The following is a 20,029-nucleotide window of genomic DNA, read 5'->3' as shown; positions in this document are numbered from 1 at the left end:
ATTGGTTTTCAGGAGAGTGTTGTTTAATATCCATGTGTTTCTGAATTTTCCAGTTTTCCTCTTATTATTGATATCTAGTTTCATGCCATTGTAGTCGGAGTAGATAATTCACATGATTTTAATGTTCTTGAATTTTCTAAGACTTGTTTTGTGGCCTAACACATGCTCAGTGGTAGAAAATATTCTATGTGAGCTTAGAAAAAAATGTGTTTCTCTTGTTGTTGGAGAGAATATTCTGTATATGTCTGTCATTTTGACCTATAGTGTTCAAATCCATTGTTTCCTTATTGATGTTTTGTGTGGACTATCCATTGTTGAGAGTGGGGTATTAAAATCCACAACTATTACTGTATTACTGTTTATTTTTCCTTTTATCTCTGTTAGTTTTTATTTTATATATTTAGATGCTCTGATGTTGGGTGCATAAATATTTATAAATTGTTACATCTTCTTGATGGATTAACCCTTTTAACTTTATGTAATGACCTTTTTGTCTCTGTCACCATTTTTAGTTTAAAGTCTATTTTGTCTGATATAACTATCTCTGCTTTCTTTTTGGCTGCCATGTGTTTGAAATGACTCTTTTCATTTCTTTACTCTCAGTCTATGTGTGTCATTAAGGCTAAGTGAGTCTTTTGTAGGCAGCATATCATTGGATCCAGGTTTTTATTTTTTATAAATCTAGCCTTTATGTTTCTTTTAATTGAAGAATTTAATCCAATTATGTTTAAAATAATCATTGATAGGTAAGGACTTACTAATAGATTTTTGGTTATAGTTTTCTGGTTGTGTTGTAGATCCATAGTTTATTTTTCTTGTCCTGCTGTCTTTTTTTGTGTGTTATGTTATCTTTTGGTATCAGTATGCTTTGACTTCTTTATCATGTTATTTTGTGTAATTGCTACAGATTTTTCACTTGTGTTACCATGTGGCTTAAACAAAACATCTTAAAATTATAGCACCATATTTTAAGTGATAACTTAATTTCAATAGAATTCCTAAACTTTACACTTTTAATTCTCCTCCTCCTCACATTTTACAGCATTGCTGTTAAAATTTACATAGTTTTATATTGTGTAATTAATAATTGCAGATTATTGCAGTTATGATTATTTTTACTGCATTTGATTTTTTAGCTTTTAATCTAGAGTTGTAAGTGAATTATGCACTACCATCACCAAATTATGGAGTCTATCTTTGACTATATATTTACCATTGTCATCGAATTTTACACTATGTTTTCCTCTTTTTATATGCTAATTAGCATTCTACTACTTCCTGTCAAATAGCTCCTTTAACATATGTTGTAAGGTAGGTATTGTGGTAGTCAACTTCCTCAGCTTTTGTTAGTTCAGAAAAATCTTTATTCTCCTCCATTTCTGAAGGCAATCTTTTCTGGGTATAATATTCTTTGTTATGTTTTACTTTTGATAGTTTGAATATGTGTTCCCATTTTCTCCTGGTCTGATATATTTCTGTTGAGAAATCTGCTGATAGTCTCTTGGATGTTCCCTTGTATGTAACTTCTCTTTTCTTTTGCTGCTTTTAAAATTGTTCTTTGTCTATGACTTTTTAAAACAAATTTTATTGGTGTATAGTTGATTTACAATGTTGTGTTAGTTTCAGGTGTATAGCAAAGTAAATCAGTTATAATATATGCACTCTTTTTTAGATTCTTTTCCCATATAGGCAATTACAGAGTATTGAGTAGAGTTCCCTGTACTATAGAGTAAATCCTTATTAGTTATCTATTTTATATATAGTAGTGCATATACATCAATCTCAATCTCCCAGTTTATCCCTCCCCCCCACCCTTTCCCCCTTGGTAACCATAAGTTTGTTTTCTACATCCATAACACTATTTCTGTTTTGTGAATAAATTCATTTGTACCATTTTTTAGATTCCACATATAAGCAATATCATATGATATTTGTCTTTCTGTGTCTGACTTACTTCATGCAGTATGACAATCTCTACATCCATCCATGTTGCTGCAGTGGCATTATTGCATTCATTTTTATGGCTGAGTAATATTCCATTGTATATATGTGACATATGTTCTTTATCCACTCCTCTGTCAATGGACATTTAGGTTGCTTCCATGTCTTGGCTATTGTAAACTGTGCTGCAATGAACATTAGGGTGCATGTATTTTTTGACTAGTGGTTTTCTCTGGATATATGCCCAAGAGTGGGATTGCTGGATCACATGGTAGTTCTATATTTAGTTTTTTAAAGAACCTCCATACTGTTCTCCCTAATGGTTGTACCAATTTACATTCCCACCAACAGTGTAAGAGGGTTCCCTTTTCTCCACACACTCTCCAGCATTTCTTGTTTGTAGATTTTTTGATGATGGCCATTCTGACTGCTGTGAGGTGATACCTCACTGTGGTTTTGATTTGCATTTCTCTAATAATTACTGAGGTTGAGCATCTTTTCAAGTGCTTGTTGGGCATTTGAAGGTCTTCTTTGGAGAAATGTCTGTTTAGATCTTCTGTCCATTTTTTGACTGGGTTGTTTGGCTTTCTTTGATATTGAGCTTCATGAGCTCTTTGTATACTTGGAGATTAATCCTTTTTTGGCTGCTTCATTTGCAAATATTTTCCCCATTCTGTGGATTGTCTTTTCATTTTGTTTATTGTTTCCTTTGCTGTGCAAAAGTTTTTTAAGTTTAATTATGTCCCATTTGTTTATTTTTGTTTTTATTTTCATTACTCTAGCAGGTGGATCCAAAAAGATACTGCTGCAATTTATTTCAGAGAGTGTTCTGCTTATGTTTTCCTCTAAGAGTTTTATAGTATTCAGCCTTACATTGAGTTATTTAATCCATTTTGAGTTTTTGTGTGTGTGTGTGTTTGTGTGTATGGTGTTAGAAAGTGTTCTAATTTCATTCTTTTACAAGTAGCTGTCCAGTTTTCCCATCACCTCTTATTGAAGAGACTGTCTTTCCTCCATTATATATTCTTGCCTCCTTTGTCATAGATTAATTGACCATAGGTGTGTGGGTTTATCTCTGGACTTTCTATCCTGTTCCATTGATCTCTATTTCTGTTTTTGTGCCAGTACCATACTGTTTTGATTACTGTAGCTTTATAGTATAGTCTGAAGTCAGGGAGCCTGATTCCTCCAGCTTCATTTTTCTTTCTCAAGATTGCTTTGACTATTCTATGAGTTTTGACAATTTAATTATGCAGTCATCCCTTGGTATCTGCAAGGAATTTGTTCAATGATCTCCTGCAGATATCAAAATTTGCAGATGCTCAAGTCCCATATATAAAATGACATAGCACAATTAATCTTACATATCCTCGGATGTGGACCCTTCAAGATATGGTGGGCTGACTATATTGTGCCCTGTTGTAACCCTATTCAAATTCACCTATTTGGTGTCCTTTGGGCTTCACTGGCTGGATGTCCATTTATCTTACAAGATTCAGAAAGATTTCAGCCATTATTGCTTTAAATATGAGAGACTTTTAGTCTCTCTTCTCTTCTCCTCCTGAAATTTCCATAATGCAATATTGTTTCTTTTCATTTTGTCCTATTAATCTTGTAGGCTTTCTTCACTCTTCTTTACTTTTTAAAAAATTTTTGCTCCTCTGACCAGATAATTTCTAATATACTTTCCTCCAGGTTGCTGATACTTCCTTATGCATGGTTGAGTCTGCTTTGGAAACACTACTGAATTCTTTAGTTGAGGTATTGTATTTTTCAACTCTTGAATTTCTGGAGGTTTTTCTTTTTTGTTTTTTGATGATTTCTATTGCTTTGTCAAACATCTCACTTTATTCATATATTGTTTTCCTATTTTCATTTAGTTTTCTGTTTGTGTGTTCTTGAGGTTCACTAAACGTCTTTAAGAGGATTTTCTAAATTCTTTGTCTGACAGTTTATAGATCTCCATTTCTTTGAGATCAGTTGTTAGATTTTTATTAGTTTTATTTGGTTTTCATGAACCTTGATTCCTTACATTTTTATCTGGGCATTTGAGTAATCAGTTTTCTCTTCCAGACTTTACAGGTTTGCTTTTATAGAGACAGATCTTCACCAGTCTGCTTGGTTTGGATTCTAGGGTGTGTCTGCTGGTAATGTCCTTGGGCAGGTGGGGCATACTATTATGGTCTCTGTTGGGTGAAGCAACTGTTTGAGCTTTAGGTCAGGGATGGTGGGGACGAGTGTGCCACTGACTGAGGACAGTTGGATAGAACTGTTGGCTTGGCTACCTACATGAGTGGGGCTGTAGGACGAGCTCCAGGGTTGCCTGTATCATCTGGTCATGCTTACTAGATGGTTGAAACTAGGTACTATATAGTATATAGGGCTATGAATTAGCTTTACTCCACTGGTTGGGCAGCAGGACATGACCCAGGGCCTATATGGATCATTGTTTGGGGACCCGAATCAGGTAAGAGTGTGCAGTGAATTCCACTGATTTTGCTCTGCAGATGGGAGAAGCCATGGGATGTGCTTTCTCTTCAGGTGCTATTGTAAGCAGGGCTGGATGAGCTACACAGCTTCTTGTGTGCTCTGGTTATGTTCCCTGGTCAAGGAAGCTGGAGGCTATATTCAGCAATGAGTGTAGTTACAAATTAGTTTTCCTTCCTGTGTGCAGTGGGAGAAGCAGCTCTAAAGCCTGTAAAGCTCTTTGCTTTTGTCCAAACTCAAGCCAACCCACATCCCAAGTTCCTTGGCCAAACAGGTCCATTGGGTTTGCTCTGCCTGTCACCTCTTAGCTTGAGTGCCACTTGGCAGCACAGCTTCCAGGTGTTCTCAATAGCTCTTTTGGTCAGATGGGGCCAGCAGCCACAGCAGGTGGAGTTATGTCTCAGCTCCCTTCAGTGGGCAGGAAGAGGAAGGTATATTCTAGGAAATTCTCTACTTCCCAACAGGTTCTCCATTGGCGGGGGGGGGGGTGGTGGTGGTCAGGAACTACCCTCAGCCTTGGCTGTGAATTAATGCTCCTGCCCTTTTGTAGCAGGGGAACTCCCCACACCTGATATTGGCTTTGCTCTGTGGGTGATCAGCTCTGCCTACCCACTTCTAGGCTCAAGACTTGATGGGCTATACATCTTCCAGGTGTTCTTCCAGCTCCTCTGGTCAAATATGGCTTGGAGACATTCTTCACAGCAGGCTGGGCTGTGACTCAGCTCCTTGCCTTGGCATGGGCAAAGGAGGCTCTAGGGCTGGCTAAACCCCTTGCTTGAGGATCCAAATCAGACAGATCTGTACCCTGCCAAGTCCCCTAGTCAGAGTGTACTTGGTTCTGCAGATAAGCAAAGCTGCCTGTTGGGATTATTACTTGGGCACTACAAGTATGAACTCTATCTGCCAAGATACATGTACTGGTTATTGTAAACTCCTCTCCCTTTCTCCATCACAGATTCCCAGGGGTTAAGCCCTATAGATTCCCCTGCAATCCCCATGGGGTAAGATCAGTGTAAGGACACCCACAAGTTATCCTCAATGCTGAGGTAATATGGTTGTTTCCAAGGCTCTCTTTTCTACTGGAGAAACCAGAGGCTCAGGAGAGATCTCTTTATGTGGTAAAGAGACTGCACTGGTCTGGGAGAGGGGCAATGCAGTCAATATGTAGCCACTTCTCTTACCTTTATAATGTACTATGTCTTGACCTCTGTAGTGCAGGAGAGTGCTTTAGCCTCTGTCAGTGATGTTTTGTTCTTAATTAGTCATTAGTTGTTCTTGTGACCAGGAGCAAATTCAGAAATAACTTACCCTGCCATCTTAGAGATGTCAGTCCCCAAGACTTATTCTCAATTCATTGTCCTTCTGAGAGTTTACAGAATATCTGGTGTGATAATCTCTGCCTTTTGGTTCATGGGAATTTGAACAGTTCTGTCTAAACCCAAGCAATTGTGTAGCTCACAGCTCTCCAATAGGTTTTCTTTCTAAGGTAGTTTTCTTTCTTTTCCTGTTCTTTCCTTTTTCCTTTCTCCCCCCCTTTATTTCTTTATTTTTTTTTCTTTTGGTTTTGATGTAGTTGGCTTTATAGAATCTCCCCCTGTAACTTCTCAGCTTAGTATTTAGCTAAAGACAGAACAAATTTATGCATCTCTCTAGAGCTTCTTTTTATAATTCCTTCTCTAATTCTTTGCCCTGTAAAACCCAGATGCCTCAATAACCTGAACATTGATCTCTGTGGCTTCAACTCAGTGTGATTTCCTGTTTTGTTTGGACCTGCTGCACTCCAGAAAGTCTCTAGGTATAAAGCTGAAGTTATAGAGCCATCTGACAGTTTTTCCTTCTCTCAGTGAGAGCAGTTCTGTGTTGCCTGTCATACAATATTTGAAAATAGTTATTACGGTTATTTGTTAGGAGAGCTTAGTTGCTAATGGTTTTGCCATTTTAATCAGATATGGATGTCTATATATATATATATATATTTTTTTTCTAGCACTTGGGGTGGAGCCTAAGACCTTTTTATTGTTTTGTACAGTGGATGTCCCTATATTTTTAAAGTGAGTTTTCAACCAATTATCTTGACAAAATAAACAGGTTTTCTTAGTTTTTGAACAGTATTTTTTTGATATATGGGCATTCTTGGAAATACCATTTATAATTAATGACAATATCCAATAGGGAAAAATGAGTATATTTCTTATCATTGGATTAGCCTAATACTATAATTAGGGTTTATGGTATAATGTCATTACTGAAAAAAGAAATAAAACTTTAAGAATACTGTTTGTCATTTCTCATTAATGTAGTAGTCCAATAATCACAATAATTATTGGACCTTTCACATTATGTATATTGGTGAAAATTAGTGCTCTGTCCTTTATTTGGTTAGTTATGTTTGGAGGTAATGTCATGAACAGCTAACCTTTACAAAATAGGCTACTGAATATATTCATATATGGGTAAGAAATAGTGAGTAGTTGCCTAAATCCAAAAGCTGTATACCCAATTTCTATTCTTACAACATGTTTCATTGAACTAGTTAAAAACAAACAAAACAAAACAAATCCATGGAAAGATTGTGATGGTTACTTTAAATTGGCCAAGGATGCAGATATTTGATCAAACACCAATCAGATGTTGCTGTTAAGGTATTTTCTAGATCATATTAACAGTTGATTTCCTAGACTTTAAGTAAAGCAAGTGACTCTCCGTAGGATGGGCAGGCCTCATCCATCAGTTGAAGGCCTTAACAAAAAAAGACTACAGTTGATCCTTGAACAACATGAGTTTAAATTGTGTGGGTCCACTTATATGTGAATTTTTTTCCAATAAATATGTAGTATAGTACTACATGATCTTTGGTTGACTGAATCTGTGGATGCAGAACTACATATATGGAGGTCTGACTATAAAGTTGTATGCAGATATTCAACTGCCCTGGGGGTTACAACCCCTGATCCCTGTGTCAACTATGGAGGTAGAATGAGAATACACTTTTTAAAAATTTAAATCCTTTTGCTGTGTATTTTGCTGCCCTTTGTGAATAAATATGAAGCATCTGATATGTCAGTAAATATCAAAAAGTGTGTGTCAGTGTGTGTGTTGGGAAAAAGGAACAAAGTAGTATTAATAATAGTCATTTCTAATGTCTCTCAAAGGAACTAAAGGCTAAGTGAAATTCTGTGCATGAGTGTGCTTAAAAGATATAGCTCTGATCATCATGATTAATACCATGTCATAATATTTCAGATTGTTTTCAATGAAATTTAAAGACAGAAATAATGTCATACCTATTTTAAGTATGCTATTGCATACTCATAATTAGCCCCAAAGTGAAGATAGGTAGGTTTACTTTTACTGCCATTTGTTTTTAAATGAGAATATTTCACTGACAAGAGTAGGATATTCTGATTGTCTTCAAATAAGAGAAATAAACTCTATTTCATAATTTACTTCTACCTTGTTACCTAGTAGAATATCGTTTATTTCTTAGAACCTGTTTCCTATAATAAATGATATAAATCATGACCCTCATCTTTCTACAAAGTTGAAATATGCAAAGACTAACTGAAAGGTTGCCTTCACCTATTTTATTTTCATGGGAATTATTTAAGTGACACAGATGCAGTTTCTTTATTTAATTGGCAGATAAGCAATCAAACTGAAGCGAATCAAGTTATAAACCTGTAGGATAATAAAATATAGACATAAATCCACTGAAACACATTCAATTAATATTCACATTCTCTGCATATATTTGGAATCATGTTTTGCTCATATGAAGCTAACCCTAATCCTCTATCCATTGCCACATATAATGCCAATACAGGCATCTGGAGGTTTAGCAGTCTTCTGTTTTTTCTTTCTTTCTATTTTATTTTTCTCCAGGCTCTTCAATTTTTATCTTTTTCATTGACTCCACTAAGCTTCTCCTGAGCTTTCTAGGGTTGACAAAGTTGTCCTCTGGCATGTTTTTGCCAGCTGTCATGACTCATAGTGCAATTTAAGCCTCTGTTGCACACTATTGTAAATCCAGGTAATGAAAGCCACAAACTTTTCACAAGCATTATGAAGCTGACATCTGTCAAGATAAATATTGTGCAGTCAGCAAGAAGGATATGGTTTAGAGGGCTCAGTTAACCTTGATATGTCATTAAAGAACGCTTTAGATGTCCCTTCAAAGTATAGTGATTTTGTATGTTACTGTTCTGTAAAAATTGCAGATTAGTATTATGTCCTTAATAAGTAATAGTTTAAGTTTTAAGAACATATGTGTGTTGGAGAAAAAGGATTAATTTTTTCCTAAGCCCATTATTACAAAAAACAACGGTATGATTTTATAGGTAATTTCTACTTATGTTTTGGTATATTTCATTATAATAGTAATTAATACATATTATTTAAATAAAATATACATATATGTGAAAATAGAAATATGAGGAATATCATGATTATTTCTACCATCAAAAACCTCTTAATTTTATTTAGACTTTATATCCTTCCAATATCCTTTTATTTGTAGGTTGAACACTTTATGAAAACCTGCATCTTATTTTTCAGTAAAATTTATGTCAAACATAATCATGTTAATCTAAGTGCTAACATAAAGTTATTCTGCTTTCTGGGTATTACTGACAGAAGGAGTTCACAGAGTGTTTTAATTACAATTGATACGACAACTATAAAAATAGGTTCTAACATTGACCATTTCCTATAGCTCAGACTGCTAAGTGATGTATATATAATGAGATAATTCTAATGTAATCCTAATGATGATCGTATTGGCCATATTATTATATGTATATATATATAATTTATTATATTCAGTATATGTAAATTATTATATAAATGTGATAACCAACATTATATCATTATAGCTCCTCTGTGTTATAAACAGGAAGCCAAAGATTAGAGGAGTAAAAGAAACTGGTTGAGACGACACAGCCAGAGCTGTGTGGGAAGAGCTGGCACTTGAATAGGGCCTTGTAAACATCTATAAAATTATTTCCTATAATATCCTATCATATCTAACAACATTTGTTATTTGTAGACTTTTTGAAGATAGTCATTCTAACAGGTGTGAGGTGATATCTAAATGTTGTTTTGATTTACATTTCTCTAATAATTAGTGATGTTGAGCATCTTGTGTGCCTATTAGCCATCTGTATGTCTTTTGTAAAGAAATGTCTATTCATGTCTTCTGCAAAGTTTTTGATTGGGCTCTCTTTTTTTTGATATTGAGTTGCATGAGCTGTATATACATTTTGGATATTAACCCCTTGTTGGTCACATAAATTTCAAATATTTTCTGCCATTCCATAAGTTTTCTTTTCATTTTGTTGATGGTTTCCTTTGCTGTGCAAAAGCTTTTAAGTTTGATTGCAACTGAGTTTTTGTTTGTTTTTATTTCTTTTGCCTTAGGAGACAAGTCCAAAAAAATTACTATGATTTATGTCAAAGAGTGTTCTGTCTATTCCTCTTCTAGGAGTCTTATGGTTCCAGGTCTTTAAACCATTTTGAGTTTATTTTTTGTATATGGTAGGAGAAAATGTTATAATCTATTGTTTTACATGTAGTAGTCCAGTTTTCCCAGCACCAATTGTTTAGAAAACTGTCTTTTCTCCATCATATATTCTTGTCTCCATTGTTGTAGACTGATTGACCCTAGGTGCTTGGGTTTATGTTTGGGTTCTCTGTTCTGTTCCACTGACTATGTGTCTGTTTTTGTGCCAGTACTATGCCATTTTGGTTACTATAGCTTTGTAGTACAGTCTGAAGTCTGGAAGGGGTATACCTCCAGCTTTGTACTTTTTCTCAAGATTGCTTAGGCAGTGCAGGGTCTTTTGTGGTTCCAATGAATTTTAGGATTATTTGTTTTAGTTCTATGAAAAATATCATGGGTATTTTGATGGAGATTGCATTAAATCTGTAGATTGCTTTGGAAAGTATGGCCATTTTAACATTTTAATTTTTTTGTATGTACTTATTGCCATTTTATTACTTGTTTTCCAAATTTTTGATAATTCTCTGTTCATTTCCTCTTTTTTGTTTCTACCATTGTAGTTTGATAACTTTCTTTAGTAGTATGACTGGGTTTCTTTCTTTGTAAATGTCATATATCTATTGTAGGTTTTTGATTTGTCATCACCATTGGGTTCATATATGTTGACCGATAATTAAATCTACTTGTTTTACAACTTGTAGTAATTTAAGTTCAAACACATTCTGAAGGATGTACATTTTTTACCCCTTTCCCCCACATTTTGCTTCTTTGATGTTGTATTTTACATCTTCATGCTTACCCCTGAACTGTTTTGTAATTATAGCTGCTTTTACATTTTTTTGTGTGTTTTAATCTTCATACTAGTTTACTGTAGTAATCTTCAGTCCTTACTGTATATTCACCCTTCCTAGTGGGATTTTCCCTTTCCTATAGATTTTCATTTTCCATTTAGAGAAGACCCTTCAATATTTTTTAGAGTAGTTTTTGTATTGATGAATTCTTCTAGTTTTTGCCTCTGGCCTGAAAAATTTCTGCAGAGGTAACCTTAAAGGAATTCTCTTGTATGGGACTCTCTGTTTTTCTTATTCTGCCTTTAGAATTCTCTCTTTATCCTTTACTTTTGCCACTTTAATTATGATATATCTTGGAGTGAGTCTGCTTAGGTTCATCTTGTTTGGGACCCTCTGTGCTTCCTCTACCTGGATATCTGTATCCTTCTTTAGGTTTGAGACATTTTTAGTCATAATATCTTCAAACACATTTTCAATCCCCTTCTCTCTTCTCCTTCTGAGATCCCTATAATGTGAATATTGACACATTTAATTTTATCCCAAAGATCTCATAGATTTCTTTAATTTGTTCCTCTTCCTTTCTTCTGTTTGATTTTCCATTATTCTATTTTCCATATCACTTAGCATTCTTCTGTATCACTTAGTCTGTTTGTTATTTATTCCTTGTAGAGTATTTTTTATTTCAGATATTGAAAAATTTGTTTTTGATTGGGTATTCTTTATTGTTTCTAGTTTCTTTTTAAAATGTTCTGTGTTTAGATCTATTTTTTCCCTAATTCAGTCAGCATTTTTATTACCAATATTTTGAATTCTTTTGCTAGTGAATTATTTATTTCTGTTTTATTATGATGTATTTTTTCAGCTTTTTCTCTTGCTCTTTCAATTGAGACTAGTTCCTCTGCCTTCTCATTTTACTTATTCTTCTCTGCCTCTGTGAATTTATGTGGAATAGCAACCTACGATGGTCTTGAAAGGGTGTTCTTATTTGGGAGCATTCCTATGCAGATTGTTTGCTGAATGCCTTTGGTTGGAAGGCTGGATTTGATGTAGATGTCAGTCATGTCTTTCCTCAGCATCTGCTGGAGTGTTGACCTTGGTAGGGTGTGGTTCTGGACATGGAGGAGCTAGAGCCTGTGCATGGTGTATGGTGGGATGCACAGTGGCCTTCACTGCCCTGGTAGAGGTGGCCTCTCTGGCCTTCACTGCCCTGGTAGAGGTGGGTTATGATTGGAAGCTGTTAAAATGGAAGCCCTATGGGTCAGGTTCAAGCTGGCTCTGTTCCCTTTAAGTATGACTTGTCCCTTCTCCCTGCCCCAGTACCTTTGATCCAAAGGAGGGGAGTGCTAAAGCAAGTGGGACTCATGTGCCTACAGGGGTCTGATGCTCTGCCCATGTAGTGTTGCAGCTCTGCCCGGACACAGCCCATGGTTGAATCTTTTCCTCAGTCATGGACATCTCAGATCTAGTTCTGAGCTGTGGCATGGAGTGAGTGGGGCCTGATTGTTCACTTGGCTTTGGCTCTGGCACACAGCAAAACAGATACAGGAAACTCTGCAGCTGTGAGACGTCTGGCCTACTTCTGGGGCACCAATTAAGTGAGTGTCAACAGTTGCTGCCACAGCCCCATTTGGGCTCCATCCAGGACCAGGTCACTTCTATGTCCCAAGGTCAAGTCTTTTCCTAGGTCCTGGCCACCCTAGATGCAGTGCCACACTGTGGCACAGACTGAGTGGGGTCAGGGTGTTTGCTTGGCTCTGCCTTGGGAGCGTGGCAAGGTGGGGAGCATGGTAAGGTGGTCATGAGAAACCTGGCAGCAAGTAGGGAAGACCTCTGTCTGCCACAACTGGGGGCAAGCCAGCACCCATGCACTCCTCAAGAGTGGAGTCCAGGCTTCTCCAGCCTTTCTATCATCTGTCTCAGCAATTCTACAACCAGTTTGTGTAGCACCCCATGACTGGGATGCCCAGTCTGTGGCTTGACCCACTCACTCCCTAGGATGGGGATCCACCTATGCAATCTCTCTTTTCCTCTGAGCACCCCTCCTAGAACTTGATCACTTTTCTTCTCATCCTACCTTATTACATGTTTATCTTTGTTAGAGCCTTGGTTGCACAGGAGTCCTTCCGCTAGTTTCCAGTTGGTTTTCATTGAGAATTCTACCACATGTAGATGTATTTTTGATGTGTTCATGGGGGGAGGTGAGATCCATGTCCTCCTACTCTGCCATCTTGATCTCTCCTCCTCCAAGTTAGCCTACGTTTTATCACAGGTTGGTAGAATGAGGAAATAATATTAAGAAAAATAATAAATTGTCTAACATTAAAATTCTATTTTAACTATCATCCCCGATCACATTTAAACCAACCGACCAAGAAAGCTATTACACAAGGCAAAGAGTCAGTGACATCTCAGTCTTTCACTTGCCTTACTATCTTTTGGAGCTATGTATGATAGCATAATATCCTAAAACCAAAAGCAGAACTCAGAAAGAAGTGGTCAGGCTAATCACCATCCTATAAAATCTATTGCATCAGACATACATACCAAAGCAATAAGTTACAGTATGCAATTCCAGACTAGCTCAGATTCACCTTGTGCTACATGCATGCTGCCTCAATCTTGTGTCACATCTTCTTATTTGTGCCTGTGACTTTCACAATGTATGCAAACACAACTTGATCAGGGACAATACTTAATATACTGTGGGCAGGAGCTGGTGGAAAAATGCTCCAGCTTCAGTCCTTGAGAAGACAATACTGGGATCATTTCTATATGTGTCAGGAGACCTCCATAGAAATTTCTTAACACATCCTTATTGTTGGTTTCTCCTAACTTGTCTCATGACCTCTTATCCATTTCTTTGTTTCTTGTAATCACTTCCCAAATAAACTATCTGCACACAATTCTTTTTCTAAGGCTCTGCTTTTAAAAAAAACATGTAACAATATTCATCATGTATTTATTGAGTTATTTTAAAACTTTCCCCTTCCCTTAGAAAAGATATTTATACTTAATAAAAGGAAATGAAAGATATGTTATCTACATCTCTTTATCCATCTATCTAATTTATATATATATATATATATATATACACATATTCACAAACACATTATTACCTTCTCTTCTTTACTGTGGCAATAATGAATTCTTAGGCACTTGATTTATAAAACTGTATGAGAATTTCCAATACTATCCTATACTAACAGGTGCCTATGAAAGCTTTTCTAATGAATTATCTTGCTTTTGATTTCTTTTTGAAGAAAGGAGCGACGTGGTAAAAAATAAGATCAAAAGAAGATATCTGCCCATTTATTTCATCTTACACTTTGAGAATCATTTCTATCTGTATTCCAGAACCCACAGCAATAACAAATATAATAAGAGAAAAATAGCACGCCAAAGAATAGTAGAGGTAAGGTGAGACCTTAAAGAACAAAATCAGTGTGTCAAATGTTGAAAGTTGATATTTCTGGTAGACACAGGACTGCTATAAAGATGAATAGTGTATGGATTAAAGACCTAAATGTAAGGCCAGAAACTATCAAACTCTTAGAGGAAAACATAGGCAGAACACTCTATGACATAAATCACAGCAAGATCCTTTTTGACCTACCTCCTAGAGAAATGGAAACAAAAATAAACAAATGGGACCTAATGAAACTTAAAAGCTTTTGCACAGCAAAGGAAACCATAAACAAGACCAAAAGACAACCCTCAGAATGGGAGAAAATATTTGCAAATGAAGCAACTGACAAAGGATTAATTTCCAAAATTTACAAGCAGCCCATGCAGCTCAATATCAAGAAGACAAACCACCCAATCCAAAAATGGGCAGAGCACCTAAATAGACATTTTTCCAAAGAAGATATACAGATTGCCAACAAACAAACACATGAAAGGATGCTCAACATCATTAATCATTAGAGAAATGCAAATCCAAACTACAATGAGCTATCATCTCACACCAGTCAGAATGGCCATCATCAAAAAATCTAGAAACAATAAATGCTGGAGAGGGTGTGGAGAAAAGGGAACACTCTTGCACTGCTGGTGGGAATGTGAATTGGTACAGCCACTATGGAGAACAGTATGGAGGTTCCTTAAAAAACTAAAAGTAGAACTACCATATGACCCAGCAATCCCACTATTGGGCATATACCCTGAGAAAACCATAATTCAAAAAGAATCATGTACCAAAATATTCATTGCAGCTCTATTTACAATAGCCAGGACATGGAAACAACCTAAGTGTCCATCATTGGATGACTGGATAAAGATGTGGCACATATATACAATGGAATATTACTCAGCCATAAAAAGAAACGAAACTGAGTTATTTGTAGTGAGGTGGATGGACCTAGAGTCTGTCATACAGAGTGAAGTAAGTCAGAAAGAGAAAAACGAATACCATATGCTAACACATATATATGGAATCTAAGGAAAAAAATTTCATGAAGAACCTAGGGGTAAGATGGGAATAAAGATACAGACCTACTAGAGAATGGACTTGAGGATATGGGGACGGGGAAGGGTAAGCTGTAGCAAAGTGAGAGTGGCATGGACATATATACACTATCAAACGTAAACTAGTGGGAAGCAGACGCATAGAACAGGGAGATCAGCTTGGTGCTTTGTGACCACCTGGAGAGGTGGGATAGGGAGGGTGGGAGTGAGGGAGACGCAAGAGGGAAGAGATATGGGAACATATGTGTATGTATAACTGATTCACTTTGTTATAAAGCAGAAGCTAACACACCATTGTAAATCAATTGTACTCCAATAAAGATTTTTATAAAGTTCTTTTTTTGTAAAATAGTAACCTTCTATAGTCTTCACTCCAGGACTTAGGTTAAGAAATAGCAGAACATTGGGCTTCCCTGGTGGCACAGTGGTTGGTGGTCCGCCTGCCGATGCAGGGGACACGGGTTCATGCCCCAGTCCGGGAGGGTCCCACATGCCGCGGAGCGGCTGGGCCCATGGGCCATGGCCGCTGAGCCTGTGTGTCCGGAGCCTGTGCTCCACAACGGGAGAGGCCACAGCGGTGAGAGGCGCACGTACAGCCCCAAAAAAAAAAAAAAAAGTAAAAAGAAATAGCAGAACATTGAAGTCTCATGGCAGATGGGGAAAAGGAAAATGGACTTTAAAGCTCTTGTTCAGAAGTGGTGCACATAACTTCACAAACGGTAAATTGGCTAAGCAAGTCACTTGCAACTCCAGTGTTTTTTTTTTTTTTTTTTTTTTGGCGGTACATGGGCCTCTCACTGTTGTGGCCTCTCTCGTTGCGGAGCACAGGCTCTGGGCATGCAGGCTTAGTGGCCATGGCTCACGGGCCCAGACGCTTCGCAACATGTGGGATCTTCCCAGACCGGGGCATGAACCCATGTCCCCTGCATCGGCAGGCGGACTCTCAACCACTGCGCCACCAGGGAATCCCAACTCCAGTGTTTAACAAGGCAGAAATGTATAATGTTCTGGCAGAGAGAGGAAGAAATACTCATGACAATAATAAAAGTGATCTATATTTCCTTAAAAAAAAAAAAGGTGTGCAGTGATAAATCTAATTAACACATATGGAGACACATTCCATTCACTTCAGTGTTTTTGTGATATCCAAGGTGAAGATGTTGTCAAAGGGAGTTATTTTCAAGTTTGTAATTTTCAATTAGATTTCTGCAAAATGCAACATGAATTTTCACAAAAATAAATAGCTAACCTTCCTTTTCAATTTGCTATTCCTGTAGCATCTTATCAAGAATAGTGCCTATTTTCATAGCAAGACCAATTTCTGCTTTATGAGTCACTCGTTTACACTGTAAACCTTACTAAATTGTGAAAGAAGACTTACTTATGAACAGAAAATATTCAGCTATAAATTATTTTGCTCTCCTTTTGTCTAAATTCAGTGTTTCAAATCCTTATTCTTACATTCTATTGCATTATTCTTTTTTTATCTGTCAAATCATGCATACTATAACTATGTTATGGTAACACTAAATCAGCTGGTCTGTAGGCATACACACACTATACTCAAATATTTGTGAATCAGTGAATCACTGGCTCTGCTTATCTTAGAAGCATCATCTTGAATAACACAAAACAATGAGTAACTTCTATACTCTTAGAAAAGTTTAAAATAGTTTAAAAAGCAGGTAAATTAGGTAGGACATCTACAAATTCTTAAATGCTTATGCTTTTAAACCAATATTGCACTGTTATCTTTATAGCCTTAATCTAAAATTATCTTACAGTGATATATTTTCCCCAAAATCCTATCATCATCTGTCGACAATCCTAAAACTGCAAATTGTATTAACAACTACTATTCATTATTTAAAATGTTCACTTCAGTATCATATTCTCAAACAAGGATATGTGCTAGAGGAATAACAGCTTTGCATCTACACTGAATCTAAATGGGTTTGTTGAATGAACTTTCTGAAACAGGTGTTCCTTAACAAGGAATATCACTGAGAGACTTTCAGCTGCTCTCAGCATTGAGGATACATCATAAGGAATAGCTGTTTCCTTTTTCAGTCCCTCTAAATATGGAAATAATCTCCTTATTCTTGACTTTTGATGAATGTCATAAAACTAGAACAATCTAGTGTGTACCCTTTTGAGCATCGCTTCTTTCACATAGCATGGGTTTGAGACTTATCTATGTTATTTGTGTCACTTCATTTGTTGTAGTGCTGAATAGTATTCCATTGTATGGATGTTTCATAGCTGGTTTACCAGTTCACCTATCGAAGGACATTTAGATGTCTCCATGCTGGACTATTAAGAATAATGGTGCTATAATCATCCATACACAGATTTCTTTTGTGAACACGAATTTTTGTAGGCAATTCTTTAGAGTGAACACTTGGAAGTAGTACTGCTGCGTCATATATCAGTGGATGTATAACATTTTTGAAACTACTGAACTATTTTCCACCATCTTTCATTGCTATCAACAATGTATGAAGTTTCAAGTTACTCTGCATTCTAGTTAGTACTTGTTACTGTCAGTTTCATTGAATTTTGTTTTTTTTCATTTTAGCTAACCTAATAGATGTGGTGTCATGGTTTTAATTTGCATGCTCCTAATGACTAATAATTTTGAGCATCCTTTCTCATGCTTACTTACTAACTGCATAAAGTTTTAATGAAATATTTATTCAAATCTTTGGCTCATTTTTTGTTGGGTTATTTGCTTTATTGCTTAGTTCTGAAATTTTTTAATATATTCTGTATATAAGTCATTTGTGTATAAGTGATTGCAAATATATTCTAATATGTAGCTTGTTTATTCATTCTATTAATAACGTTAGAAAACAGTAAAAGTTTAAAGTTTATATTAAGTTCAACTTTTATATTTTTTCTCATATGGATTGTGCTTTTATTTTTGTATCTAAGAATCTATTGCTGGATTCCGGACAAGATGGCAGAGTATAAGGACTTGAGCTCACCTCCTCTAGGCAAACACCAAAATACAACTAATTACCGAACAAGCACTGACAACAAAGATGAACCTACCAAAAAAATATATTTTACATCCAAAGACAAAGAAGAACCCACAAAGAGATGGTAGGAGGGGCACTTTTGCAATATAATCAAATTCCATACCTGCTGGGTGGTTGATGCACAAACTGGAAAATAATTGTATCGCAGAGGTTCTCCTACAGGAGTGAGAGTTCTGAGCCCTACATCAGGCTCCCCAGCCTGAGGGTCTGATATTGAGAAGAGGAGTCCCCAGAGCATCTGGCTTTGAAGGCCATCAGGGCTGGATTGCAGGAGTTCCTTCTTGGAGGGCTCACACAAGATTTCACATGCACTGGGACCAGAACAAAGCAGTGACTCCATAGGAGCCTGGGGAAGAGAGACCTACCTGTGCTCTTGGAGGGTCTCCTGGGGAGGTAGGGGTGGCTACAGCTCACTGTGGTGTCAAGGACACTGGTGGCAGAGTCCCCAGGGAATATTGATTGGCATGACCTCTCCTGGAGGGTGCAATTTTGGCACTGAGACCTGGCCCCACCTAACAACCTGCAGTCTCCAGTGCTGGGATGCCTCAGGCCAAACAACCAACAGGGAGGAGCACAGTCCTGTCTATCAGCAGAAAGGCTCTGTAAAGTTGAACTGAGGTTACAGTCACCTCTAAACTCATCCTTTGACACGGTCCTGCTCACCAGAGGGACAAGATCAAGCTCCACCCATCAGAGGGCAGGTATCAGTCCCTCCCACCAGGAAGCCTGCATAAACCCTTGGACCAACCTCACCCACCAGGTGGCAAACACCATAAGCACTACAATCCTGCAGCCTAAGAAATGGAGACCACAGACACAGAAAGTTAGACAAAATGAGAAGTCAGAGAAATGTTACAGACAAAGGAACAAGATAAAAACCCAGAAAAATATCTAAGTGAAGTAGAGACAGCCAATCTACCTGAAAAGGAATTCAGAAAAAGAATTCAGAATAATGGTAGTAAAGATGATCCAAGATATCAGAAAAAGAATGGAGGCACAGACTGAGAAGATATAAGAAATGTTGAACAAAGACCTAGAAGAACTAAAGAACAGAGATGAACTGTACAATAACTGAAATGAAAAACACAATAGAAGGAATCAATAGCAGGATGAAATGAAAAACACAATAGAAGGAATCAATAGCAGGATAAATGAGCAGAAGAATGAATAAGTGAGCTGGAAGATAGAGTAGGAGAAATCACTGCCTCAGAACAGAATAAAGAAAAAAGAATGAAAAGAAATGAAGACAGCCTAAGAGATGTATGGGACAACATTTAACACACCAACATTCACATTATAAGAGTCCCAGATGGAGAAGAGAGATAAAAAGGGGCAGAGAAAATATTTAAAGAGATTATAGCCCGAAACTTCCCTAACATGGGAAAGGAAACACTCACTAGAGCCCAGGAAGTGCAGAGAGTCAAATATGGGATAAACCCAAGGAGGAACATGAGAAGACACCTATTAATCAAACTGACAAAAACTTAAAGACAAAGAGAAAATACTAAAAGCAACAAGGGAAAAGCAATAAATAACATACAAGGAAATTCCCATACAGTTATCACCTGATTTTTCAGCTGAAACTGCAGGCCAGAAGAGCGTGACATGATATATTTAAAGTGATGAAAGGGTAAAATCTACAACCAAGAAAACTCAACCCAGCAAGGCTCTTGTGCAGATTTGAGGAGAAATCAAAAGGTTTACAGAGAAGCAAAAGCTAACAGAATTCAGCACCACCAAATCAGCTTTACAACAAATGCTAGAGGAACTTCTCTAGGCAGAAAAGAAAAACCCACAACTAGAAAACA

This window comes from Pseudorca crassidens, chromosome 5 (genome assembly GCF_039906515.1).
Source record: "Pseudorca crassidens isolate mPseCra1 chromosome 5, mPseCra1.hap1, whole genome shotgun sequence".
NCBI lineage: Eukaryota > Metazoa > Chordata > Mammalia > Artiodactyla > Delphinidae > Pseudorca > Pseudorca crassidens.
Note: the sequence above shows the minus strand (reverse complement) of the source record.